At 38.1% G+C, this 15,837-nt stretch overlaps 1 long non-coding RNA gene across 1 annotated transcript; it reads left to right on the top strand.

The window, feature by feature from the left end:
• The first annotated feature begins 1,267 nt into the window (after nucleotides 1–1,267).
• LOC123333587 lies at nucleotides 1,268–5,202 on the top strand. The gene is made up of 4 exons (XR_006550962.2): nucleotides 1,268–1,548; nucleotides 3,474–3,626; nucleotides 3,890–3,979; nucleotides 4,912–5,202. It is a non-coding gene; the product is annotated as an uncharacterized LOC123333587 (long non-coding RNA).
• Nucleotides 5,203–15,837: the final 10,635 nt, after the last annotated feature.

The raw sequence follows: 15,837 nt of genomic DNA on the forward strand, positions 1-15,837 counted from the left end.
GAAAGTGCCTGGTAAGTAAAAAAGCACTCAGTAAATATTAGTTTTCGTTGTGTGTTTGCTGTGGTGGTGGCAGCGTGGTGGTCATTATCATTATCATTCCTATCATCACTGTGAGAGTCCAAAGCTCGGGAATCAGGAGACTTCATGCAGATCAGCCTGGTGCTGAGTACCCTGATTCTCATTTCTGCTTTTCTCTCCTGTGTTGCACATCTTGATGCGAGTTTGGTCTAATATTGCTAGGGCAGACTCTAAATTGAGGGAAGAGAATTCCAGCCTTTCATTCCTTTTTGCAGATAGAGGGCATGGTGAGCAATATATATTCAAGGGCAAGTTCCGTTCTGGCTTTATGGATGCATTGGTTCTAGAATCTGAAATCAAGGAGAATAGCTCCAAGTTCAGCAATGACACCTTTTATATCATTTAGAGATTAGACCCTTGGAAAGCTCCTTTGTGTCTCATAAGCCTTGTGCAATTTATTGGCAATTTAAAAAAATCTGTAATTTACGGTTTACAGTTAACCCTTTATGGTTTAAAAATATTTACATGTGCACTTTAAGTAACTAGCTCAGAGCACAAGACTTTCCCCATACTTGGCATTGGATTAGTGTTTAAAATAAAACCTAAAGTTTTCTTTAGGTTTGGAGTTGGATTGGAACTCAGAATCTGCCTCTAGTCAGAAACATTAACACTCATGACATAGAATCCCTGAGTTTGAAAGTACTTTATTAGTTTAAACCATCATGATTTGGTTTTTTACAAATCCAAGTCTGCATCTGATAGGTCTCTGTGCGATAAATATTTTGAATTGCCTTCTAGGTAAGAGCCTAATCCTGCTTAGGGAAACAATCTGGAAAGTGGTTTTTTGAGTGTTTTTTTTTTTTTTTTTTGCTTTTTAAACTTTTTTTTAAAAAAGTTTTTTTAACGTGTGAACTCATCCATTAGACTTTACGCTCAAGACACGGGAGCTTAAAGGGGAAAACAAAAATCAACTCTAAAATGTTGAATAGAGATATCTTTTTTTGTTATTAATCTCAGTGTTTATGAGGAAAGAACCCGTCTCTATTTAAGACTTGATCCCGTCTCCTTTATTTGATTGATTGTTAAATCTATTGATGAGTGAGTAGTTCATCCAGCATCCCCAGCAGCAAGGTCAGTGGAGTGATTCCTCAAGCCGGCAGGGGAGGATGGGGTCCTGGTAGAGGAGCCTCCTCCCTGCAGGAGCATTTTGAGTATGCAGAACACAGTGGCTCAGCCTGGAGCTGGCAGTTAGTGCTCACACACACACACACACACACGCAGCAGCGCTTTCCCCTTAAGTGAGGCGGCGTTAGTAACTGCAGTCCCGGCATCCTAGGCTGGGGACCAGCGGCTACTGGCTGGTCTGTTAGAGGACCCTGGAGCCCAGTTTCCGAGGGACCCGGTGACACGCCGCTGTCACAACTAGTGACAGGCAGCTATTTCTTCCCTGCTGCTTCCCCAGCTCCTGGCAAGAGGACACCCTCTTCCAAAAGCCAGGCAGCCTGGGGAGGAGGCTGCTCCCTGCAGAAGGTAAGCCCGCTTCCTAGTCATCTCTCCTAATGTGCCAGCGACCTCACCACCGCGTTCAGGTAGGCGCTTGCAATTTCTTCTTTTACGTAAGGAAAACGTTCTCAATCACAGCATTTACTCTGAGACTTTTTCACTAGGGGAAGCAGCACGGTAAAGGCTTGATAGTTCAGGAGTGGTTTTGCTGATTAAAGTTTGGATGCAGATGGTAACTCTACTGTCTCCCCACCCTTGCAGGATATTCTGCAAATATGGAACTCAATGTAGATTGAGCACGTGAGCATTTCTCACCTTTTGAGTTAGTTGACTATTGTTATGCAACTTTGCATGTGTGATTTAAAAACCTTTATTCGCATCTCCGGCTGTGATAAACATACCTCAGTCTTCAAAAATAAAAGCCAAGTGATTCAAACTCTTCCCTGGCATTTAACATTCAGTGATGTAGACAGGAGTGAAAGTTGCTGAATCACAGAAGTTTAATATTCATGCAAATTGCTGTATTTGTGAGAGAAAGGCAGCAAGCAAATGTCTTTTCATCTTTCTGAGCTCTTATACATATTGGGGTAATGTGGCTTTGAAGCCCAGAGTTTTGGGTTGAGATAAATCTGTCTGTTGTGATAAGCTGGGGAAATTAATTATTTGACAAGGTAAAGAATTAACTGGAGGAGATTTCTTCTCCTAAAATGAGCTCAGGTTCTAGGAGTGCATTCTAAACCTAACAGATCTATCTTTGTAAAACTTTAAACCGGACTGTGGTATCTTGATTTGAATACCCTCGTCTTAGTGATATTCATCTGTAGGTTATTGATCTTAACATTTCTTGACTTGTTTTGTTAGCCAAAATTCTTAACAAAAAAAAACTAACAGAAAAATTTCAACATTTTAACATCTCCATCCCTTAATATTCATTTTACTAGTTTCATGCACATCATCCCACAGGAAGTTTTGTGAGAGAATATTAGCCATAATTTAGGCAACTGAGTTGAAACAACCATAAGGAAAATGTTTTTTAGGAGACAGGCATCCTATATGCAAATCAGGCTCACAATACCTCTGAGTTATCATTGAATTCAAAAGTGAGGTTTGAAAGGAGTTTGTGTATAAGCAGAAAATTAGAGAATGTGAGGTTTTGTGACTGTTTTCACAGCGCTTTGTATTCTGCACTTATAAAAGTTTGTCTCTGTTTTATTACCCTCTGGAAAGTGCTGCTAAGCTACCTCATGTCTTGATGTCCTGTCTGTCTTGATGTGGATGACCTCATTTTTTATATGGGAGCATGGCGCGTGACTTTAGGCAGACCTAAGTTTATGCTTGAAAGTAAAGATCACATGTGGGCTCAGGAATTTTCAAGCTTGGCTAGCCAGATACTTTCCTTTGATAATCCTTTGAGAAAAATCCGAACTAACAAACCACTCCACAAAACAAAAACACACCCCCCTCCCCAAACCCAAAGCCTACCAAGCAAAAGCACGCAAAACACGTTTGAGACTATCTGCTGCTTCTTTTGAAGGCAGAGGGGAAACAGAGTCACCTTCTTCACCTGTCATTAATGTTTAAGGCAACTGATTCCTCTGAAGTGCTCAACAGAGATTTTTAGTTTGTGACAAATACTTAAATATCTTTCCTGTCATTGTTTTCGGTTCCCATAATATTGATGGCGTTTACATTGACTACTCTTAAAGAAATTTGGGAAATTAGATCCTACAAGGTGCTATCAAGTAACAAACGCACCAGGAAAGCAGGACTTTACTTTTGCTACTTCACAGTTGGACTCATATTCAAACTTGGAATAAACCTGTCATGTTACTTTTCCCATGCTGCTTATGGCAGTGGATGGCTCAGCCCAAGGTATTGCTATTACCCTAGTAAAGTCAGGCGATCAGAAGCAGCAAGGGTGTGAAGGACACATATATATACATTTTTTTCAGGTCATGTGAGTGGTGTGTCCTTGGAATGGAATCTTGGAGGGAGGAAGAGAACACTCTCTTTTTGTTTTTCTTTTGCCAGCGATGCCCAATTCAACAAGCAACGTAAGAGATCCAAAGATGGAATCTTAACCAGGCCTTCTGAGAAGGTGAAAGGTAATTTAAATCAGTTGTTGAGATATCTTTTTTCATTCTTGGTTTCCCCCAGCCCACCTCCTTTCTCACATAGCCTTGTGAGGCAGGTAAAGAGCTAGCCAGTTGCTTGCACATTATGGATCACCATTCAGAGCTGTCTCTGCTGAGAGGGAATCAATTTCATTTTATTTGGAGCCAGAGGTGATGATCCTCTGTCACTGCCTCCTCCTCGTCACGAAGCTTCTTAATTTTAAAACACTTTTTTCCTCCTCTGTATCTGATAGCCTTTCCTGGGTAGCCTGGTGAATCAGTGTCTTGGGAGATTTTCAAAACTAAAGGCCAGATGAACACCAGAGATTAATTCAAAGAAGCAGGTGAGTGTTCAGTGCTGCCACACCCCGTGCCTTGCGTTCTCGGCAGTCAGTGTGGAACGGTGGCTGGTGCTGTCCACAGGCATTTCTAAACATGCATGATGACTTTGCAGCCCTATGCTGACCAAGGCAAAATAAAGAGAAGGGAAAAGAAATACAAGCAAAACTTATAAGCGTTCACGAAATGCAAACAGGTGCTAAATAGCAAGAAAACCACATAGTTATATGTACAAGCTGATTTTCTCCAAATTGCCTTGGATTATACACTAGCTTGAACAATGGCATATTGTATGCACCCTTCAGGGCTGCACGGAGTGATAGCTGTAAATTAGAACGAGGAGAAGAAAATGCTCTACAGTTTCAATATTGAATAGAATTAGGATCCAGATGGTAAAGCTTTTTATAGCAATACATTGGATGGTGTTACAAGCTACTGTGGCTACTGTCCTATTATATTCTCTCTGCTAAAATGCTGTTCGATGGAGAAATTCATTGCAAAGAGCCATCTTGCAAAGCTAGGAAAGTGAATTTCCTCTCCATGTTAAATTTCCTATCTTGGCTTATTTTTATTTCCCCAATTCTTAACTTTTCTTCCACTCATATTTCAAATACAATTAAAAGTAAATAATGTGATTTTTTTAAACTTTAAAGTGGTACTTTTCGTTCTCTCTCTCACTCCTTTTTTCCTGCTGGGTATCTTCCTCAGAGTTTGAATGTATTTGAAAATATCTGGACATGGGTGTAGACTAGTTATTAGGTTTCCATCTGGCTTTCTAAATGTCTCTAGTCTAAGAACAACTCTTCCAATTACTCTGTTATGTAAAGTTAATTCCGATGGAAATTTATGGGGGGGGGAGTAGCCCAGATTATTTCCTTGTCAAGACTTTAATTTTGCTTTGAAGAGATCCTTTTTTTCTCCTTTCTATTCTCTCTAGTGAGAATCTCATTGCCTCTAACCTCCGGGGGCCACAGAGAAATCTCTGCTGAGACATAAATACAGAGAGTGAGCCACCTAGTGGTGATGAGAAGTAATTTTGATATTAGCCAAGCCTTCCAAATTGATGGACAGGGTATTGCTAATTTTCTATTATGTTGCAAAAGGGTGTTGGTTTTGTGAAAGCTTCCTTTAATAGTATTTTCTGCTTCTAAATCAGTCGTCCACTTATAATACAATTTTATTCACTTTATGCTTGATTCTTCTAACCTGATGTGACCTATATATATATATATATATATATATATATATATATATATCTTTTGCCTTACATTTTTGCTTCTTATATGCATATATCTTAAAAATGTACTTATGTTATTTTTCTTATATTTATTAATGCATACATTATACATGTTGAAGTATATTGATACTTGAATAAAGAAAATGCTTTATAAAGAAGCAATAAAATGACATGTTTCTGTAGGGTATTTACATTGCATTTTGAATAGCTTGTATATAAAAATAGGTTAATATATCAACACATTTATGCTTGAGAAAACATTCTTATATCTTTGAATATAAACATAGGAAGAGGATAAAAGACAAATATATATACATTTCAATGTATGCCACTGTTTTATATCAAAATAGGGCTATTAGGTGTCATTTCCTATAACTTTTTAAGACGCATCTAGCCGGTCAGTTATAAAGGCTACCACAGCCCATGCTTTATTTCCTTAGTCCTTTTTAGTTTAGCTCTTAGCCTTCTCTGTACTTTAGATCAGCACTGGCATTAGTATAGGAGGCCTACATGTTAGCCGGAAACAATTCTTTGGATAGGTTGTGACTGAGGGTTTGCCTTCAGGAAATGGAATTCTTCAAATATATACAGGAATGTGAAGGTACTATGCAAATAAGTATTGCTGCTGCTGCTGCTAAGTCACCTCAGTCGTGTCCGACTCTGTGCGACCCCGTAGACGGCAGTCCACCAGGCTCCCCTGTCCCTGGGATTCTCCAGGCAAGAACACTGGAGTGGGTTGCCATTGCCTTCTCCAAAGCATCAAAGTGAAAAGTGAAAGTGAACGCGCTCAGTTGTGTCCGACTCTGTGCGACCCCATAGACGGCAGCCCACCAGGCTCCCCCATCCATAGGATTTTCCGGGCAAGAGTACTGGAGTAGGGTGCCCTTGCCTTCTCCGGCAAATAAGTATTACAGGTGATTATTTTCAATTTGGAAGAACTGGGAACAGGTAGGGGAGATCTTGCTAAACTAGCATTTGTCTTAACTGCATTCTATTCTGAGTGAAAAGACAAAAAATCCAAGAAGTCCAATGATGGGTAATTAGATTAAAACTGTCAATTACAATTGAACAATGATGCTATCTAGAGAACATCTTGGTTACGATCAAGTGTGTGCATTTGCTTTCTAGGTCTTGAATCCCGTCTCCTAGGCAGTCCCCCGTCTTACCCATTCTGTTCTTTAACGTATTTACTGGGACACTCAGCTGGTATTAACTAATAACTCTCTGTGTGTATTCTTTTAAAACAAATAGCAGAAAGATATTGTTTTGAGAATTTTCCTTCTAAGGAAGTTATCTATAGCTTGAAGGAAGAATACAAACATAAGTTAATGATTCCTGATTTAATTTCAAGAAGTTATCAAGTAATGCTCCACTTGTTTGAAACCCAAATCCATATGTCTTATTCTATTTATTGTCCTTGAAGTATAATCAAGTAGAACAAAATGATTCCATTCATCAAGAGTCAACTCCTAAGTCATTGTGAGGAAATATAAAAAGTATATTAAAAGAGTTTAATGACCTTGAATATTCAAACCTCCAGAAAATTTCCACTAAATTAGGTATTCCTGTAAGTTATTTAAAAATGTGTGATTTATCTATGACTTTTCATTTGAGGTTTCCCCTGTGATGCATCAGTGATGGGAAGTGCAGTCTTGTGATTTCTCAGGCCAACATTCCTCTCCTTGTAACTCTCTAGACTAGAGCTCGGTGATACGTGTTAGGGCATGCACACAATACTGTAATCATTTTAACATATTTCAAGATGATGGATAGTAAGCAACATGAGTATTCACTCATAAAAAAATAGAGAAAAAGGAATAAAGAACTCATTATTTGAGTTTAGGATATGACTTTAGGATATGATGGAGAAGGAAATGGCAACCCACTCCAGTATCCTTGCCTGGAAAATCTCATGGACAGAGGAGCCCGGTGGGCTGCAGTCGATGGGGTCGCGAAGAAGCCAGGCACAACTGAGCGACTAACAACCCTTGGATATGAAGCATCCCAATGAAAGCACCCCCCAAACATACGCTTTCTCTGGTCTCTCCTTCCCATCCTCCCTCCCTCCTTTCTTCTTTCCTGTTTTCTATTTTCTCCTATCAACCCAAGATACTTATTTAACCTCCTAGTTTTCCATTTAAGGATCTAAAAGTCCTCAGCCAGCATCTGCTGTCTGCATTGTGATGTGTTTGGTTAATAATTTTCCACAGTGTCCTTTAAATGTATGTAAATTAGACTTTTGATGATTCTCTGCATAAATCACACCAGGTTAAAAAAAAATCAACGTGTTTAAGCAGCAGGATATTTTTGGACCTTCTTCAGTTGCTTCAGAGACTGAGGACGTCTCAGTGCTACCGCCTTCCCGTATATGCCTTCAGGGGCAGACGGCCTGCGCTTTTTTCCAAGAGCATATTCTTCCGTTTACTCCCTACTTTAATAAAAAAATTATTATATTTCTGTTGTGTCAGTTGAAGCTGTGACTGAGCTGGTGTGGCAATGTAAACTTTCTATTTTTCTAGGCTGCTTTTCCAAGGTAATGTTTATTTACGAATAGGTTTATATATTTTCTTTTATAATAATATTTAGTGGCATCATTATTATTTAATTAGAAACAATAATTCATAAAACCATCCCACTCTTCTCTCTATGCAGTGATCCAAAATGCATCCTTAAATGTGTACAGAGCATTCTCAAAGTGATTGTAAACTGTCTTATTGAAAACTCAAGTAATAAGATGGTGCTTAATAATTCTAAATAAATGTGTCATTTAGAACAACTTAACTGTCTTACATATTGTGGTTAAAAAGATTGTCAGACCATTTTATCCTGTTATCTTTTCAAATACCCGACAACACTGACTACATCTTCTATGCATGGTTTTCCTTAATTTGGGGCTGAAAATTTCCAATCCATATTTTTTCATCATAATGACTACTTTTTGTTCTTTTGTTCCTCCCCTATTATCACTGTTTTCTGCCTCCTTTATTATGCTCCTTGACTGTAATAACAATGTAAAAAACCACATTTTCCTTACACAAAAGAAAATCATATGCCCAATGCTACTTCACACTCTGGGCTTTTAATTTACAGGGATTGGATTGAAAATGGTTGCTGGGTAAATCCAAATAACAGTCCTGACTGTAGAGGGCGGAGATTTTGTGTTAACAGCACTCTTAGCAGGCTCAGTCAGACCTGCTGAATCTGATGACTGATCCTGTCCTTGATTCAGAGGATTGACCAAGAATACCCAAGGAATACTGAGTCTGTAGCTCAGGACTTGAGAAATAAAGTTAATCAGCCAAGGAGAATTGGAAATGCCATACCACTTTACAGACTCACCAACTTGGGTGTATCTCCATTTTCAGACTTCAGATGAGTGTCATCTTGTGCACAAGAATGATAGTTTCATGTCATTTTATCTGATTTCATTGACCTACTACTACTACTACCAAGTTGCTTCAGTCGTGTCCGACTCTTTGCGACCCCACAGACAGCAGCCCACCAGGCTCCCCCGTCCCTGGGATTCTCCAGGCAAGAACACTGGAGTGGGTTGCCATGTCCTTCTCCAATGCATGAAAGTGAAAAGTGAAAGTGAAGTCGCTCAGTCGTGTCCGACTCCTAGCAACCCCATGGACTGCAGCCTACCAGTCTCCCCCGTCCATGGGACTCTCCAGGTAAGAGTACTGGAGTGGGGTGCCATTGCCTTCTCCGTTCATTGACCACTTGGCCTTTTTATCCAAATTTTCCTATGCTCACACAGATTTCACAGTTGTAGTAAAGTGTAACTGATGTGTCTCAGATCATCTGGGCTACCTTTACTTTTGGTTTTGATTCAATAAATGAGTATATCCTTTAACCACATATTTAGGTTAAAAGAAAAACCACTGAGATGAACATTAAAAGGACACAGTCTCCCACCTGAAGTGTGACATCAGCCACTTTCATTTACCTTTAAAATAGATAGGGGGATAAATTAAAAAAAAATAAAAGATTTAAGTAGCAGTCACAATTTTGTCTTTGTTAACATCTCCAAGAAAAGTCACTTTTTAACATTTAGAATCCTTTCTGTATTTTGACTTTTTAATGTGTATAGCCATTTAATGTGTAATGTGTTTAGCCATTTAATATATGCAAAACTTTCACAAATATTTTATGAGTTACATCTTTTCCCCTCTACAAATTTCTTGAGGTTAACAACTATTTCCCATAGAACAGTATTACCACAAATCTTTATCATGATAAAAATTACCTGACATGCTTTAAAAAAGCAGTAGCTTTCCTATAACTGCCCACAGAAATTATTCTCATTTAGGGTTTCTAGAATGGCATACCAAAATTAGTATTTTTAGCTAATAATTTGTATAATCCCAATTGTGAAAGATTGGCAGACATTGACAGAGACCTGTGTGTGTTCCACTGTGCCTTGCATATGATGCTGCTGCTGCTAAGTCGCTTCAGTCGTGTCTGACTCTGTGTGACCCCAGAGACGGCAGCCCACCAGGCTCCCCTGTCCCTGGGACTCTCCAGGCAAGAACACTGGAGTGGGTTGCCATTTCCTTCTCCAATGCATGAAAGTGAAAAGTGAAAGTGAAGTCGCTCAGTTGTGTCCAACTCTTAGCGACCCCAAGGACTGCAGCCTACCAGGCTCCTCCGTCCATGGGATTTTCCATGCAAGAGTACTGGAGTGGGATGCCACTGCCTTCTCCAGTGCCTTGCATATAGTAGGCACTTAAAAACTTAACTAAATGATACCTAATTAGCTCTTTCCCAATGATGCCTTTTTAAACCTTGAATCAGTGATCCAACCTAATTAGCTTAGCCACTTTGCCCAGTATCATCAATGAGTATAATAAGTGAGTCTTCTATATTTTCTGCATTTTTACCTAAAGTGTTGAACAGGATGGAGTTCAACAACCTGCCAGAAGTCTCCCTCTAGTTTGGCACTGAAGCAATGATTCACGTTAACTGTGGTCTGTGCTTAAACTTTAAAGCCATCTAACGATACATCCTCTGTTCTACATGCTTTCATTCTATTAGTAAGGATCTGCCTCAATTGAGACTTACTGTCTTTAAAATAACACCTAAGGCGATCTGATTAAAAAGAAATTTTGTTGACACAATTTCTTATAAACCCATGTAGGCTTCTAATAATCACTATTTTTTTTTAATCTTTACAAAGTCTGCATAATAATCCATTATAGAATTGTGTTGTAGAGTTGGTGATAAACTTACAAATTCACTTTTCCTCATCTTCAGTCTTCAGGAAACTCTCCTGTTCTCTGAGATTTTTGAATAATTACCAACAGCAGTTTTATTGTCATAGCTGGTGAGCATCATGCTTACTATATGTTCCCATAATGGAAAAGAATCTGAAAAGAAAAAAAAAAATATGTACTACATCTCTACCTCTTATTGGTATATATCCAAGATGGACTACAAATGTGTTACTGTATTGTATATTGAGTAGTTTCTAAAAATATGTTATTTCATTTCTCCCTGTGGCTATTCCCTGGGGACAAGAGAGGAGATCTTTAGGTTGATAAATATTTGATTTGTTCTCAGTTGTACTTTCAGTTTGCTTTAGGGAGGGAAGACTCAGGACGTTGGAGGAAAGCATCAAGGGAATTTGAGTCACTGTTACATAGACTAAGACGTTGAATATTACTTGACTATGTAAAAACAAACCATTTTCTCTAAATCTGTCTCCTAGTATAAGTATTTCCTTCTCTTACAGCTCAAAATCACACAGTAAAACAGTCAGCTGAACATGTTTTCATAAGCTCTGGGGAGGATATAGTAAATTTGGCTTGTATTAAATTTACTCATTAGGGAATGTTGAAAGGCCACCAGTATCCTGACTTTGGTGGCCACAGAGGGATTTCTTTCTCTTAATCCAATAAGAGAGTTCTAATTAGGAGCCTTTACTCAGGGAAGGGAAGGAGAAAAGGTGCAAAAGGTTCTGTATGATTACGACCTAAGGACTGTTTCATAGGAGCAGAGGGTGAGTGTATCAGGGAAGTGTCTTTGGCTTCCTTTTATTGTCCTGTTGCTGGGTTGTGCATAATTTAAAACTCTTGCTTGGCTAGGCTTTTGTAGAGGAAAAAGCATTGAGTAAAATAGATGAGAGTTTAGGGGGGAAGAAGAAAATCTTAAGCTTAGAGAAAATATCTAAGATTGTGATTCAAGAATTCAGTACCTGATTGCCTTCCCTGCAGGAGCAGAAGAAATTGAGATCAGGGTCAGATTTCAGGGGTCTCGTGGATGTTCAGAACAAAGTGCTCACACAGCATCCTGAGTCACAGGATGTGAATCACTGGGCTAATATGACGTCTGAAGGACGGCCTTGGAAAGAGGTAATACAGAGAGTCTACAAGGAATTCGTAGGACTGCGTCACACAGCCTTGGTACTCAAGTTATTTTTAAAAAATGCCTGTAAGAATAAAGAGCACAATGCCCCGCCTTCCATTTTTTCCCAGTTCACTGCATCTCCCCTCTGTCGCCATGGTTGCCATGTGAACTCCTGCCCAGTCAAACGTGGCAGCGCAGAAAAAATCAGCAGAGGGAGGGCCAGTGTTTTCGGTTGTTTGGTTTGAACTCTACCTTTTTTGGTGGCAGATTCCGTGGTTAGCCTTTCATGAGTGTTGTCTAAATTTGTCTTCAAACCAGTCCCAGGAGATGAGGTCTGTGATTCGTTCCTTCTCAGATATGAGGAAATTGAAACCCTGGGACGTTATGAAAGGATCACAGAAATTTTAACTGGGAGACCTTGGCTTCATTGATAATTGGTAATATATTTAGGACCAGAATCTGTATATTCCTTTATCCTTTGATCTACCCCCAGCTCACCATTTTCTAGCTAATACTATAGCAAGTGCAACTAAGTGAATGCCTACTTCTAGACTACTAGATCCTTTTCCTGGGGCCTTTGAAAAGTGACAGAGTGTGGTGTTTGATTTCAAAAACCGGGTTTGTATCAAAATTTCTGTGTTCCAAATGAGTCACCTTAAGTAAGTTACTTAAGCTCTTAACTACTTAACATAATACAGTATTAAAATGGTATAATATTGTCTTCCTGATGAAGCTGATGCGACGATTGATTGTGTCCACATAGATATATAAAGCACTTAGCATGGTTCTGGACACATAGTGAGTACTTTCTGTTGGGATAATTTTGTCCTGTTTCCATCTCAATAAATGAAAAAAAAAATCTCATAGCTTCCAGACTTTTGCTTTTTACTTTCTGTTGTGTTTCATATAAGTTTTTATTCTATTAGAGCAGATGACAAAGATGTGTTTTCCAATTCTGCCTGCAATCCTAGGGCTGTGGAGAAGACTACAGCATGGTCCCTAAGCTCAGGAGCTTGAACAAGTGATAAAATACTTCGAAAACGTTTGGCGGGTGTTATAGCAAAGCTGAAACTCCAGTACTTTGGCCACCTCATGTGAAGAGTTGACTCATTCAAAAAGACTCTGATGCTGGGAGGGATTGGGGGCAGGAGGAGAAGGGGACGACAGAGGATGAGATGGCTGGATGGTATCACTGACCCCGATGGATGTGAGTCTGAGTGAACTCCGGGAGTTGGTGATGGACAGGGAGGCCTGGCGTGCTGCGATTCATGGGGTCGAGAAGAGTTGGACACGACTGAGCGACTGATCTGATCTGATCTGATCTGATAGCAACTAAGATACCATGGCAGTAATTACCCATTCTGCTGGAAGACATTTGCACAAAAGTTGCAACTTTTGACCTTGATTTTGATGGAGAAATTCACAATGTCAGAAATGTGAATGAATAAATGAATAGTGTTCCGGGCCCTAGGACCAATGCAACATTTATGGAGATATGAGAACAAATAATTTTGTTTTTTGTTTTCTTTTTTTTTTTTGATCTTGTTTTGTTTTTGAGAATAGGTAGGAAATAAATGCAGGGCAAAGATGGATGTGAGCAAGGATATGATATTGCAAGAGGCAAACAAGTGCCAAAATGGAGCGAAATTTTTATCTCATACTAAGAAGGTTTTAGTGAATTTTTAAGCCAGAGAGGGACATAGTGCTCAAAGGTATCAAAAAGCAATAATGCACTGTGGCAACATTAATTGCAAGGATGGCAAAGATGCCAATCTTCCAAAAAACATCATCTTTCTAAAATTAAAAATAATTGGATTTCATCTTATTGGAAAGAATAAAATGTTACCGTTCTTTCTGTGGCTACAGTTGTGATTCTCCATATATGCTCCTAGGGGTTCTCTGTGGGGAAAGAGACATTAAGGGAAGAATAATTTTGAACTGACGAAGAGTCAGATTCCTCCAAGGAGGTGTTACAAAATTCATCATTATGGTTACTAAGAGCCAGTGTGTGCAAGTGATAAATTATTCTATCCTTTTTCAATAGTAGATTACACTAATAACATTCCAACTTTATTTAGAGTCTGAAAATTGGTTCTGTGGGTAGTGGGGCTCACTACCTCCCATGGCTATCCTGTTGTCTGTGGCATCATTTTTAAACAATTATTAAAATTAAAGTAATATAATATAAAAATGTAATATATTCCAGATGACTTGAGGCTACAAAAGTAATAGAGGAGAATAAAAAATAGTTCATTTTTATTCCTATATTGGCTAAAACTCCTGTTCTTGGAAATTTGGTGATATCTAGGTTGTCACATATTTATTGGGTTATCAGATTGACTAAATCACTTGCTTTCCCCTATATATGAAGGACTTCATGTCCACATTCTCTTCCTTTCTCTTTTCATCACCATTGCTCTCTCTTTTGCCCTACAAACACAGTATTCTCATTATGTAGAAAACACTTTCACTCAGGATTTGACCTGGCTATGAATCCTGTATCCCTCATTGACTAGATGTGTGGCTTTAAAAGGTCATTAAAAGTTCTCGCTTTCCATTTCCTTATCTTCAAAACATAGGTAATATTTATGTTATAAATTTGTTGCAAAAGAAGTGAAATAATGTTAATATAATGAATTATCTAACTGAAATATCAGAAAAATTTAAACATTAATTGGTCCTTAATCCTAATTATGGTTTGCTTAAATATCCAGTGATGCTACAACTATTCATAACTTACCTTACCTTAAAAATTCTGAATTAAATTATCATAGACTTAGTCACTGAAATGAATGGATGAACTCTATATATGATTAAATTAAAAAAGTAATTTTATTACAATGATAATATGTTTCCCTGATGTCTTGGACTATGAATCTCTTGAGACATGGATATTGTCTTACTCATCTTTATATTCTCAAGGTGTGGCACCTTGACCATACTCATCCTAAGTGAAAAATGTATATTGAATGAGTTTTTTAAAATTGATGTACCTATTATACAGAGTGAAGTAAGCCAGAAAGAAAAACACCAATACAGTATACTAACGCATATATATGGAATTTAGAAAGATGGTAACAATAACCCTGTGTACGAGACAGCAAAAGAGACACTGATGTATAGAACAGTCTTATGGACTCTGTGGGAGAGGGAGAGGGTGGGAAGATTTGGGAGAATGGCATTGAAACATGTAAAATATCATGTATGAAATGAGTTGCCAGTCCAGGTTCGATGCACGATACTGGATGCTTGGGGCTGGTGCACTGGGACGACCCAGAGGGATGGAATGGGGAGGGAGGAGGGAGGAGGGTTCAGGATGGGGAACACATGTATACCTGTGGCGGATTCATTTTGATATTTGGCAAAACTAATACAGTTATGTAAAGTCTAAAAATAAAATAAAATTAAAAAAAAAAATAAATAAAAAATAAAACTAGGTGTCAAAAATAAATAAATAAAATTGATGTACCTTAGAAAAGACTATTTGGCCTTATTAAATCACATGGCATATAATCCATGCTGTTTACCTCAATGACTTAACATTTTTAAAGATGTTTTATTTTTAAATCATATTTCAGCACCATACCAAACTGATTACAGGTTAACTGTGTCATCTTTCAGTAACATTTTTATGAGCAATTAAATGGAACTATATATGATAATCATTGGAAAACTCTGTTTTTGTTGTTTTGCTTTGTTTTCAGGCATGAGGCCACATCTGCTATTAGCTGTAGCTAAGGTTACATAAGATGCAACCATGTAGAAAGATCTGAGATCAAATTTCTGATTCATGGTATAATGAAAAGTCAAGATATGATGGAATAGATCAACCATGACTCATTTCCAGATAATTTTGAGTTGAAAGTTAGTCCTGGAAGTTCCAAAAATGTCTCTAGGCAATGACATAGTAAATATATTCTTACATGAATGTTTTAAAGCTATATCCATATAAAGCTCAGTGAAGACCGCGGAATCGTGTACATATAGAAACTAATTTGTCTTACCTCTATTCGATTAATGCATTTGATACAGTTCAGCAAATATTTCAAATCACCTACTATGTGAAGATTTGGAATGTTTTTGTCTTTTCACTAACTGACTCTTGAGACAATTTATTTCTCTTATCTGTGCTTCAGATGTCTTATTAACAAAATGAAACAGCTGGAGTAAATTAGTTGATCAGATTTTTTCCTTACTCTCCTATCCCAATATCTCAAGTCTGTGATTGATTCCTTAATTAATAATATGTTGTATTCTTTAACCTTTGATTTTTTTTGT

Source organism: Bubalus bubalis, chromosome 5, assembly GCF_019923935.1.
Source record: "Bubalus bubalis isolate 160015118507 breed Murrah chromosome 5, NDDB_SH_1, whole genome shotgun sequence".
NCBI lineage: Eukaryota > Metazoa > Chordata > Mammalia > Artiodactyla > Bovidae > Bubalus > Bubalus bubalis.